This window comes from Lissotriton helveticus, chromosome 11, assembly GCF_964261635.1.
Source record: "Lissotriton helveticus chromosome 11, aLisHel1.1, whole genome shotgun sequence".
Classification (NCBI taxonomy): Eukaryota; Metazoa; Chordata; class Amphibia; order Caudata; family Salamandridae; genus Lissotriton; species Lissotriton helveticus.
This window is the reverse complement of record NC_136072.1, coordinates 653,725,254-653,739,273: the sequence shown is the minus strand read 5'-3', so window position 1 is coordinate 653,739,273 and position 14,020 is coordinate 653,725,254.

Here is a 14,020-nt window from a genome sequence, read left to right as displayed (position 1 = left end):
GTAGCATTTTTGAAGGCTCTAGCTACTACTCTCTTGCTAAGGGATTCATTAAGGAAAGGAAGAATACTGTGAGGTAGGACCGAGAAAATATCCCTCAGGACGGAGGGAGGGCAACAGTCCTTGGGATAGCCCAACTTGACTCGGGACATTAACTCAGATAAGCTGTCAGGACATATAGCTATGAAATGATTCATAGTGGATGCGTTATTAGGATTGTTATCTAGAGACTTCACATGAGCAGTGATGGGAATGCTGGCCCTGATGATTTCAATTTTTTTCCACAAAGAAATTGTTCAGTGAATTGCACAGCTTTTGGGTGGGGGCTTGACAGGAAGAGATTCTGTCATCGCTGCCAAGGTCATTTACAATCCTAAAATTTTTTCTAGATTTGTTAGGAGCGGTAAGGATCCTAGTAGAGAAATATGAGGCCTTAGCAGTCAATAATGCTTTCTTATAGTACCTGCGGGCTGACAAGTACAGCTGTCTATCTCCACTGGCATAACAATGCCTTCATTTCCTCTCTAACTGACGAAGCAAGAGCTTTTGGATTTTAGGTTCACTAGTGAACCATTTATGGGCCTCAGAATGTCTGGCCCGTGAAAATGTAATAAGCGGGGCATGAGTATCGCTGGCCGCCAATAGCCAGGCGGCGATCTCTTTCTCCATGGAGTCAACGTTAGAGTTGAAGTTAACGGTGGGGAGGGAACTGGCTAGTGTATTAATAAATTCCTGGGTGTCAAGTGTTCTCTACTTTCTGGTCAGGCCTCCCGCCACCTTAGGGGCCTTTGCCCTGCCATTAAAAGTGGCTGTTAATTCAATCAAATGGTGGTCAGACCATATGCAGAGAGAGATAAACGGTAGCGAAAGTTCTATGTTATGAGACCAAATTTGGTCCAGGATATGGCCCTTAATGTGAGTGGGGGTAGTGATATGTTGGACCAAATTGATATTAGAAAGCAGTTTGGTGAGCTCAGCCGACTGAGGCCCCCCACATGTATCATTGAACCAATAATTCAGGTCCCCAATAAGTAGGACTCTGGCATGGTTCATGGAAAGGTTCGCTATCTGTTCACCGTAGGGAAAGGGGAAAGGAAGGCATGGACTGGGGATGGCGATAAATAAGCACCAGAGCCAGAGATCCCGAATTAGTATCGAGATTAATGACGATGTTCTCAATTTCTGGCAGGACCAAAGAGGTCAACATGGTGAACTTATGGTCTTTGTGTATAATGGCAGCAACTCCCCTCCCATCTTCCCTGCCGGCCGATTAGCCGATAGGATGTAATAGTCTAAGGGGAGTGCTGCTAAGATGTCTGGAGTAGAATCCAGCATAAGCCAAGTCTCAGAAAGTAGAAGAACATCCGGTTTGTCTATTAGTAACAACATGAATATGTCCAATTGGTGCTTCACCAAGGAGCGGGTGTTAAGATACAAGACCCGGAGAGAGGTTGAGTTGCCTGTAGTTCGGTAATCAGTGGTGGAATCAGAGGACGTCACGGGCAAGGGGCTGAGATGTCCCTCTTGTTCACGGAGAATACCATGAGCTTTGATGCGATCAAAAACTTCATGCGTTAGCAAAGCTTGAGATTGCTCTTGCAATCTGAGTCCCGCTGGGGAATAAGTAAAAATTTGGCCAGGGATTGTGGCCCCTGGCCCTGGACGGGCGCAGACGGCTTGCCTTTGGCACGCCTTTGGCGCGCCGCCGTCGCGCCTGCTGCGCTTCCATGTGCTGGTGTACATGTATGCCCGGACCCCGCCTCCACGCTCCACCCCGTACCGGCCGATTGGCTGAGGCTGCTGGGAGGGGATCAGTGAGTGCATCAGCTCAAGGCCTGAGAGCAAATCCAAATTAAAACAGCAACGCGATTCGGGTGAGTTTAAAAAGTTATTTAGAGCGAATACACAGTTTTTACAGGCAGCGCTATCTGAAATGGTCCACGCAGTAGCAAACATACAATTGCTCGCTACCCGCGCTACACTCAGATTTAAATGCCCGGGCCCCGCCTCCACGCTCCACCCCATACCGACCGATTGGCTGAGGCCGCTGGGAGGGGATCAGTGAGTGCGTCAGCTCAAGGCCAGAGAGCAATTCCAAATTAAAACAGCAACGCGATTCGGGTGAGTTTAAAAACAGTTATTTAGAGCAAATACACAGTTTTTACAGGCAGCGCTATCTGAAATGGTCCGGGCGGCAATGCAGTAATGAAGGCACTTCATTACTGCGCGCTGCGCTTGGCTACGTAGGTGCTTCCGTTAATTTTAATAATACCCGTTTTTGTCTTCTTTATTTTAATTTCAGTTGCATAATTATCCCCTGCTCTTAATCTCACCTTCCGCATTCTTGCACCTTAATAGTGGCCCGCACCGCGACTTTAGCGGATTGTCCATCGCGCCTTACACTAGTTTGAGCGCCATCTTGGGGGTATTCAGGGGACGCTGACGCCATTCACACAGCGCTCTAGCAGTCAGGTTGACTGGCTAGAGCCCTATATAGCTCCAGTATGATGGCGCGCAGCGTATGCGCGCTGCGTGTGCGCCGGAGCGACGCCAGAGTCACGCCAGAGTCCAGCCCATCTGCGCCCGTCCGCGCTGAGGACGGGCTGGACGGATGGCCGACCGGACATGCTGATGGTGAGTTTATAGGTGTCAGGTATTCTGGCCATGACCTGCGAAAGCTAAAGCCAACTAAGCTTCCCTGCCACCATAAGAATGCTCCTGAGGATTTTCTAAACCCCCCGTTGCGGTTGCTTTCTAGAGGGCCATATGGGGGCTGTCTTTCCCTTAGTCCCCTCTTTGTCTGGACAGAGTGGTAACATGGGAGGTAGTGTCTCGAGGGAAAGTGGCTTCCTTATTAATGCTCGATCATTAATTAAGCATAATGTTGCGTTCAGGGACTTTGTCCTAGATAGAAAACCCTCTTGGGTTTTTGTCACTGAAACCTGGGCAAAAGACTCCTCGGGTCCAGACCTAGTGGAAGCAGTCCCAGAAGGCTACTTCTTTGCCAGGCAGGATAGAGTAGGACGTATTGGAGGAGGGCTGGGCATCCTATATAAGGACAGTCTCCTATGTCACACTACCCTGCTATCTGACCCTCAGGATATTTTTCAGGCCCTGTATTTCTCCTTAAAAGGCTCCTTTGAGATTCCTTTCACAGGTGTCCTGATCTATCGACCTCCTGGGTCTAGAGCTGATTTCGGACAAAATATGCTCAATATCTTAGAACCATATTTTGGTTATGAGCATTTTACGGTCTTGGGAGACCTGAATTATCATTTAGAGAACTTGGAGTCTAGTGAAACTCACTCACTGTTGGATGCTCTATCTGCCTGTGGGCTGAACCAGCTTGTGAGGGGTGCTACCCATCAAGCGGGCCATACGCTTGACGGGGTTTTCTCAAATGATAGCAGGTTGACTGTTAAAGACCCTCTCCCTCTTTCATGGACAGATCACTATGCCGTCCCGATAGAAATGTCCTGTATTATTACGAATAGCAATGGAAAGGGCCTGAGTAAAATGGAATCTCGGCGGAACTTTCAGAACATCTCAAATGACACTCTCGCCCCAAGGATTCCCAGTGTGACTATCTCTCAGGAAGAAGATGTATGCTTGCCGGTCTTTCAGTTAGAAAAGGCCGTCACAACGGCGCTGGATGAACTTGCCCCTGTCCGCATGCACTATTCTGCTAGGAAAAAGCCGTTGGCCCCTTGGTTCTCTGAGCCATTAAGACTCCTTAGGCAGGGAGTTAGGAGGCAGGAGCGTCTCTGGCAGGCTAGTTGGGACCTGAGGGAGAAAGAAGCTCATAAAACCCTACTGAGGGGTTATAAGGCAGAGGTAATAAGAGCTAAGCAGGAATATTTCACTGCCCGTACCTCCTCACTCTCCTCCCCGAGAGAGCTTTTTAAAACTGTTAATTCCCTTATTTCCCTTCAGACTCCTGATCCCGTTATTGGCTCTCAGCAGCTTTGCAATAACTTAGCCCTTTTCTTTCAGGCAAAGATTGTTGACATCTATTCGGCCCTAGAGCTACAGAAGGCTTTAATTATTGATTCTTCCGGCCTTTCTGCTTCTGCCTTAACTCTGGCTGAGGATATCTCCTCGGGAGGCTTGGCTTCCTTTCCACCCCTTTCACTTCAGGAATTAGAGAACCTCCTAAGTAAGACCAAGTCAGGCTCCCCTTTAGATCCCTGCCCCCTTAAGCTCCTTAAACAGTGCAATGAGACTCTTTTGCCTCCCCTCTTGGATATCATGAATAGGGCAATGAGGGATGGTACTTTCCCCTCGCAATGGAAGAGGGCAGTGGTAAAGCCATTGCTTAAGAAGTCAACATTGGACCCTGGGGTTCTTAAAAACTTTCGTCCAATTTCGCTACTCCCCGCTCCTGCTAAGATGCTGGAAACCCATCTCAACCAGCATCTTGCAGCCTTTCTGGAAAACTCTGGCCATCTGGATCATTCACAGCACAGATTTAGGAGGGGGGCATAGTACCGAGTCGGCCCTTACCATAGTGTTGGACAACATCCGCACCCGAGTTGATTGGGGCCAGACCACCCTCCTCATCCTGTTAGACCTTACGGCTACGTTTGATACCCTCTCTCCCTTGGTGTTAACATCTCGCCTGAGGGAGATTGGGGTGGAGGGGTCCGCACTTAGTTTGCTGACCTCCTTTCTTGACCAGAGGGAACAGAGAGTGAAGCTGGGGGAGTTTCTATCTCCATCCCTGCCTGTGCACTGTGGGGTCCCTCAGGGGTCGGCATTAAGTCCGACCCTTTTCAACATCTATGTGACCCCACTTGCCAGACTTATTAGATCTTTTGGCATGGAGGTAGTCTCCTATGCCGACGACACACAGATCTTGGTCTCCCTCTCCCAGCCTGTCAGCTCGGTTGCCTCCAATTTTAGACTCTGTATGGAGGTAGTCGCTCAACGGATGATCTGCAATTCATTGAAATTAAATGGTGAGAAGACGGAGATCCTGGTGTTTGGAGGAAAGGAGGACATTTGGTTGGCGAATTGGTGGCCCGCATCGTTGGGAACATGCCCGGTACCTGCTGCCTTAGCTAAAAATTTGGGACTCCTGATCGACCCTACCCTCAGTTTGCGTCAGCAGGTGAATAGAACAGTCTCCACCTGCTGGGGCTTAATCCATATCTTGAGGAAGATTAAGCACTATCTATCTCAACAGGCGAGAAAGCAAGTTGTGGTTGCACTTATAGGCTCCCGACTTGATTACTGTAATGCGCTGTATGCAGGACTCAACAAGGGGTTGCTTCGGCGACTACAAATGGTCCAGAATGCGGCAGCCAAGTTTGTGTTAGACCTACCCAAACGTGCGTCAGCCACTTCTGCACGGAAATCTTTACACTGGCTCCCGATTGAGGACAGGATTTCCTTTAAAATAATGTGTCTGACCTATGGGGCCTTAGCAAGAAATAGGTCAGGTGGGATAAGAGACCTTTTGGGTCCTTATATCCCCTCCAGAAATCTGCGTTCCATTGATAAGTCGCTGCTATTAGTACCCCGCGTCCGCAGAGCTAAATGGGGTGGCAGAGCTTCCTCTAGATTAGCACCGAAAATGTGGAATGCTTTACCTGTGGAAATTAAGTCCCTTCCTACTATGCAGTCCTTTAGAAAGGCCCTGAAGACTCTGCTATTTGCCAAAGCCTACCTGTAGTTTTGTTTTGCCTTCTTCTGAACTTTTTTGATAGGCGCCTTGATGCCTTCGGGTTTTAGTTGCGCAATACAAGTTATTTTTCATTCATTCATTCACACACAATTGCTCGCTCCCCGCGCTACACTCAGATTTAAATGCCCGGGCCCCGCCTCCACGCTCCACCCCGTACCGGCCGATTGGCTGAGGCCGCTGGGAGGGGATCAGTGAGTGCATCAGCTCAAGGCCAGAAAGCAATTCCAAATTCAAACGGCAACGTGATTTGGGTGAGTTTAAAAACAGTTATTTAGAGCAAATACACAGTTTTTACAGGCAGCGCTATCTGAAATGGTCTGCGCGGCAGCAAACATACAATGAAAGTGATTGATTCTGTTCAGCTCAGTTCGAATTTTATCAAGGACTGGGGCTAGATTAATCTCAGCCATTTGTTCTAAAGCAGCTGTAATTCTTATCCCCAAGTAGAGTGCATCTGTGACAACCCACTGATCTTTAATAAAGACCTCCTCAGTGCAAACTGTCTGCGTTTATGGCACTGTTTAGTTGATAACCTGACTGTGATCCAAACTGCTTGGCTAGCTTTTCTATTTCCGGGAGAGCAATGGTTAGATCTCGAGTAACTACTGCTTCATTGTCCGCATATGTAAGGACCATATATTCTACCTTATTCTGAACTACAGGTTTAATAATCATGCTTCTCTCCAATTTAGCCAGAGAAGGATCGATATAAAGTGCAAATAATAACGGAGTGGAAGGGCAGCCCTGTCTCGTTCCCCTAGAAATAGATATCTTCTCTGATTCAAGGCCATTTACCCACAACCTAGCAGTCAGGGTTTTATATTAGGGTCTTACAGCCAGATTCATCAAGCGAAATGCGCTCTCAGAATCTGGCCCTTTGCGAGTGCAATTTTTGCATTTGGGATTCATCATCCCAAATGCAAAAATCGCTAATAAAGAATTCGCAAATTTGCGAGGATTAGCATTTAAGGAATCTCTATTAGAGATTCCTTAAATGCTATTCATGAAACATTTAAAGATTGCGAATTCGCAATTTAAGACCGCTATTTACCACGAAGTCAAACCTCGTGGTAAAGAGCGAAAACTTAGAAAAATGCATTTAAATGCATTTTTCTAAGTTGCATGTTACACACACACATGTCCTTTGGACGTGTGTGCACAACATCAGTGTAAATTCACATTTCAGGGGTGCTACAGGGTGTCCTTTGGACACCCCTGCACCCTTGAAATCGCATCCTTATTTGCGATTACCAAATTGCTAATCGCAAATAAGGAATAACTCCCCATGCATTCCTATGGGCCGTAGGCCCATAGGAATGCATGGGGAGTTATTCCTTATTTGCGATTAGCAATTTGCTAATCGCAAATAAGGAACATGTAGGAATCGCAATATTTGTTGCAATTCCTACATGAATCCCGCTTTGCAAGTCCTTAATAGCGATTCCTTATGATTCGCTATTAAAGACTCGCAAAACGGGTCTTTGATGAATCTGGCAGTTAATGGCTCCAATAAAGCCATTCCCAAACCTTTCCATTTTAGGAGAGACCCTAACAAATATTCATCATCTAATAAAATAAGTCCTAAAGGCATATTTTGAACTGCTGCCAAATCAAACAGTGGAACCACGCTCCATGATCTATAGTCCCCTTCCCAGGGAGAAACCTGTGTTGTCTACATGAAACTAAAGGAGATATAACCCTACCTATTCTATTTGCTAAGACCTTAGCATAAGCCTTGCCATTGCATTTCAGTAGAGATATAGGCCTATAAGAGCCAGGTAATAATGGGGACTTATCTTGCTTTACAAAAATTGCTATGTTTTCAGCCTCCCACGAGGAGGGGATATTGCCCTGTTGTGCCTCTTGAAACATCAACAGCATATATTCCCATAATTTAGAGAAGAAATTTTTAAAATATTCCAAACGAAAAGTGTCAGGACCCACATCCTTTTGTGCAGCCTGAGAAGTTATAGCATCTGAAATGTCTTGCATAAATATCGGGAGATCCAAAGAAATTCAGTCTGCAGCTCTCTAAATCATGGTAGAAGTTCTCATATCCATTCAATAAAGATTCAGAATCATCTGAATATAACTTTGTATAAAAGTCTTCAAAGATTTTAATGATCTCCAAAGAGGCTTCTAGGATTCTACCTTTTAGATCCTTAATACTTGAAATGCCTCTTATTCCCTTCTCCAATCATATGCGCCTAGCCAGCAGTCTACCAGTAGTTTCACCAGACTCATAACACTCCAGTTTGTGAGTATTTTAGCTCTGTTTCATTATTGAAACACTGATTGACTTCATTCAGCTTTTCTTTTGGCTATTTCCTGTTGCATTTCTTGAGCATCCTGATCATCTCTAAGATTCCGAATTAGTACCTCTTCTGTGCTTGCTATCCTTTTATATAGATCTTGTATCTCATTGTTTCTCAACTTTTGAAGATATAGGTTAAAACAAAGGGTCTCCCTCCTAACTCTTCCTTTTAGGGCATCCCAAACCACCCCCGTTGATGTTGTGCCCCTACTAGTTGCTAGAAATTGCTGCAGCTAGATTTTCATGTGGTCTATATATAGCGGCTCTACTAGTAATTTCAAAAGTACTCATCTCCCATGGTCTAGCAATACCCCCAAAAGGTAGTATAAGTGTCAAAGGATTATGATCTGATATTACTCGAGGGAAAATCTCTATATTCAACTCAGAGGCTCCACAAGAAGACATGAAAAAATAATCTGATTAGGCCATCTTATTATGTGAATAAGAAAGAAAGTAAAGCTCAGGCCAAGAGCATTACATGTATCCCATATAGCTATCAAATCATGATCTTCTACCAAGCATTCCAAGGTCTTGTAAACCCTCAGTTTTAGTCCTAATCATACCTGTTTCTTAAAATGTCTACGAATCACATCAAAATTAATATTCAAATCCCCAAATAACACCAGAGGAAGTGGCCATGAGGTCAGTCCTGTATATAATTCTTCGAAGATAGTTGCCTCATCAATATTTGTCCCATAGATTGTACTTAGTGTAATTCAAGCAGATCCAGTCCTACATTCTAGAATCACGCATCATCCTAAAGTATCTACTAATCGTCGGGCCGCAGTACAAATATAGTTCTTTGCGAGAACTACAACCCCTCAAGATGTTACACATTGTTGGGTATACACTAATACCATCAGCCCCAAATCCTTTAAGAGTTCTCTCTTCCCCCAAGGAATATGGTTCTCCTGAATGCAAACTATACTAGACCGCATAGCTCTCAAAATAAGGACAACTTTAGCTCTTTTATTCTTATCATATAGGCCACATATATTTATTGAACTGATGCATAATGTTTATCATATCCTCTTTCATTTCTGCAATCATCTGTTCTTCCTGCAGTTTGTTTATCTCTTTTCTTCTCCTCTCCTTCCTTCCTGTCCCCTTTTCTCTCTCCCTGAAAATTTTACAGAAATTCCTGATAACCATATTAGCCATAAATCACCTTGACCCCGAAAATCAATTATCTTTGTTCCAGATTGCCCTACTGCACTTATAACATAGTACCCCTTCTTATCCTGCTTGAAACTGCTTAGGTTCTGTGAAATACATCTAAAAGCTCAAATTCACCCCAAGTGCCACCCAACACCCCCGTCAACCGATCCCATCCCTCTGTTGTCTCCAGCTAGCCCATACCCCCTGCCACTCATTCGAGGCATAAGGACCAATCAGGTCCAACATGATGGTAAGCAAACGCCTATGCCCAACCCCCTACTGTTCATTTCACAAAAGACATTCCCGATTATCCACTCATATGATCCCCTGGTCTACCCATTCCTTTGTTCCAATGTATCCTATTCATTTAATCTAGACTTATGGTTAAAAAAAACCTTAGCATTGAATTCTGCCGTAAATAAATTAAATGTACCCCTTACTACAATTTTGAGATTGGATGGATTTAACAAAAAGGCTTGAGCCCCTTTAGCTTGAAACTGCTGGATCACCTGGCATAAACGCCATCTCTTTTCTACCGTAGAGTAGTGGTACGTTTATTGCTTAGTTAATTGAAACCATAACAATTTTAGCATAATCAAAACAGGGTAAAACAGGTTTTATAATAAAAAGAAACTTGATTAACTTTTCATCAAACATTAATTCCTCTGTGAAAATAATGAAAGCAATATACATTATTTGGCAACGCAGAACTCGTAAGGCCAGCCAAAACTAGAAAAGCACACGCTTCATTCTTAAGATGAAGCATAATAAAAATTTCAAAGACTAATTAAATGTGCAAAATTAGGAGGTTGATTCAGTGTGTAAAATAAGCAATGTCAACCCTGGCCTAGTTTACGGGGACTATAACGTGCATTGTGCTAACGAGGACTGTCACATAAGAATCATTCTTCCATAGCAGCATACTAAGGGGTCCATTAGGATGTCGGGCGGATTTCCTCCGCCAGGCCGGCGGTAGCCACAGCCAGCCTGGCAGAGGAAATCCGCCCGACATCCACAGCCCAATTCTCCCCCGCCATATTAGTATGGCGGGTGGGACCGCGGCGGTGAGAAACACCGCCCACATGTTTTCCGCCCCTGTCGCCTTGCGGCCGGGGCGGAAAACGAGTAACATGGTGGCGGTGTCTGTTAGACACCGCCCGCCATATTACAATGGGCTATAACCAATGCTTTTCCATGGCGGCAATGCCGCCACGGAAAGGCATGCGGAGACTCCCTGCGGCCCCCTGGGAGTCCGTGGCTTAGGGGGTGCACATGGGGGGTACCTATGGTACCCCCCCACATTTCAAGGTGCAACATGGCAGGCACCGCCCGGTGCCTGTCATGTTGCGCTTTGAAATGCAAATGGTGCATATCTAACATTGCGGCGGACGGAGATTTCAGCTCCACCCGCCGCAATGGTAAATATACAGAATGCGCCCGCCTGTGTGGGGGGCGCATCCTAATCCTCAATTCGGGACCCCCGCCCTTTAGGCGGGCGGTCCCGTTTACCACTAGGGTGGCGGGCGGACAAAGCCCGCCCGCCATCCTAATGTGCCCCTAAGTGCCTTGTCTAAGAGTTAATTCAAAGTGCAAAAATGAGCAAGGTAAACACAAACTCCGTTTTTTGTTTTAGTTAATCTTAAATTGCATTTTGTTGCTAGCATATAAAGTGCATTGTGCATTGTGTTGACTAAAACTCCCTCACTGGCAACATTCTTCAATTGAGATGTGATATATGCTTTGCCCAAAGGTTATGATTATGATTATATAATTAATTATAATTAGTTATAGTTTTATGTAATTAATTTACACAATTAGGTCCATTAAAATAGCTAATACAAAATGAGGATTTTGCAAAAATGGTTAAATCATCTTCAGTAACCTGGCAATAATCCAGTCTAACAAAAAACTCATACCCTTTTGCTGAGCATTCCCGATCCAGCTGAACCATCTCATATATCTCATTGGATCTCGAGCGTGCCACTGTCAGAGCGCTCTAGTGCTCAGCGTGGACACCAGGTGAGCCTGTATTTAAGGCGAGCACCTAGAGCTGCTCGACCTTAGGGAAAGCTGTGCCCCATTTCAAAACGCGCATCAGTGCTAGCGTGTGTTTAGGCGCGCAGCGCTATAACTTTTTTTAAAAATTTACCGCTTTTTACTATTTGTGTAAATTTCATTTTGTAACCCCTGTTTTTAATAATCATCAGTCCGCCCACATACCTGCACTTTAAATCGTGTCCCCACCGCTTGTAGAGCGGATTACTCTGTGTTGTTAGGGTCACTCGAGGCGCCCGGCCGCCATCTTGGGACTGCTTTGGATCTCGAGCGTGCCACTGTCAGAGCGCTCTAGTGCTCAGCGTGGACACCAGGTGAGCCTGTATTTAAGGCGAGCACCTAGAGCTGCTCGACCTTAGGGAAAGCTGTGCCTCATTTCAAAACGCGCATCAGTGCTAGCGTGTGTTTAGGCGCGCAGCGCTATAACTTTTAAAAAAAATTTACAGCTTTTTACTATTTGTGTAAATTTCATTTTGTAACCCCTGTTTTTAATAATCATCAGTCCGCCCACATACCTGCACTTTAAATCGTGTCCCCACCGCTTGTAGAGCGGATTACTCTGTGTTGTTAGGGCCACTCGAGGCGCCCGGCCGCCATCTTGGGACTGCTTTGGATCTCGAGCGTGCCACTGTCAGAGCGCTCTAGTGCTCAGCGTGGACACCAGGTGAGCCTGTATTTAAGGCGAGCACCTAGAGCTGCTCGACCTTAGGGAAAGCTGTGCCTCATTTCAAAACGCGCATCAGTGCTAGCGTGTGTTTAGGCGCGCAGCGCTATAACTTTTTTAAAAAATTTACCGCTTTTTACTATTTGTGTAAATTTCATTTTATAACCCCTGTTTTTAATAATCATCAGTCCGCCCACATACCTGCACTTTAAATCGTGTCCCCACCGCTTGTAGAGCGGATTACTCTGTGTTGTTAGGGTCACTCGAGGCGCCCGGCCGCCATCTTGGTACTGCTTTGGATCTCGAGCGTGCCACTGTCAGAGCGCTCTAGTGCTCAGCGTGGACACCAGGTGAGCCTGTATTTAAAGCTCTCACCCTCCCGCGCAGCGGTGATGCGCAGCGGTGACGCGCAGCGGAAGCGCCTGACTCTCGCCTGAGTCAAGCCAGAGTCTGCCCGTCTGCGCCCGTCAGCGCTAAGGAGGCGCGAGAGGCGGGAGACTCTGAACTTTCTTTCCACTGTCCCACGATGCCTCCTGACTTAAGTATGTCACGTGATTTATTATTATCACTTCGTGGTCCTCATGCTCCCTGTCACTGTTCCTTAGCTCCCCACATTTGGTATGGCCCGGCCTGCTGAGCGCACTGTCATCAAACACTAAATTCTGATCTGCCATCTGAGACATCCACTGATGCTATTTTACTTCGAGGCGGGCTAATTAATGCACGCTCCTTAGTAAAAAACGCTCAGAACGTTTTCGATCTTATCACTGAATCTCAGTTGGATTGTCTTTTCATCACGGAAACATGGCTGAAGCCATGGTGTAATCCTGCCCTAGCTATAGCCCTACCACATGACTACCACATCCTACGTCTGGATAGACAGGAACAACGAGGAGGAGGTCTTGCAATTATCTATCGAAACATCTTTAAATGCTCCATAGAAGAATTGACGGAATTAAAAGAGTCAGAAGCACTGGCTTTCTCCCTAGCAATCCATGACTCCCTTGTATTCTCCGGAGCCCTTATCTACCGCCCCCCAGGCCCCTCCTCCACATTTCTGGACTCTGTAGGTGACGTACTGAGTGATCTAACTCTCAGGTTTTCTAATTTTACGGTGTTGGGCGATCTCAATTTGCATCTTGAGGCCCCAACTGATCCTGGAGTCAGCTGTTTCCTGGACACAATTGAAGTGTTGGGACTTACTCTGGTGAATCGCGAACCCACCCATCAGGCAGGACATCTACTAGATGGCATTTGTTCCTATCTTTCCAGTCTGATAGTTAAATCCCCTTGCCCTCAGGTATGGACAGATCATTTCTTAATTCCCTTTCTCATAGTGGAAACCCGGAAATCCTCTTTAAATTCCTTAAAATGTAAGGATAAACCCCACACGAAATCCATCCCGGATTGGAAGTCATTAGCCAGGAGAGCTGACATCGTCGGAAAACTCAAAGATGGGTTACCAGCCCTTGCCGATTGTACTTCCTCAGACTATCAGATCTTCTGTGATTGGATTGCTGGAGCGGGCACGCTGCTTATATCACCTAGTAATGAAAACTTGAAACCTAGGAATAGGAAAAAAAATGCTCCTTGGTTTTCACCAGCTCTTAAGTCTGAATTAGGCGAAGTGAAAACGCTAGAACGGAGGTGGCGTCGTAATTACGACACCGCCGCACGTAACATTTATATAGCAGCTAGACGGAAGTATCACGCAGGACTAAAATTAGCAAAAAAAAATCACTATCTACAGGCCATTTCTTCAGCAGGCCAAGAACAAAAAGTTATCTTTAGGATTGTTAAGAATTTTATTAATCCCTCAGCTCTATCGCAAGAGATCCCTCCATCACAAGATCTCTGTAATGCGATATCTGATTACTTCGACAACAAAATCCTAACTATTACTAACACCTTTCCATCAGGAACCATCACAACAATGGATGACGAAGAGATAGTGAAGATGACTTCCCCCCTCCGTCTTGACGAGTTCGCCCCAGTACCCTTGGAGGAAACTGCTAAAGCTATTTTAGCCAGCAATTCAGGTTCCCCGTTTGACCCTTGTCCCCCTCCGGTGTTGCACTATCTAATAGAGATGGTTAATCCTATGATTAACAGTATCATCAATTCCTCTCTAGCAACAGCAAGTATC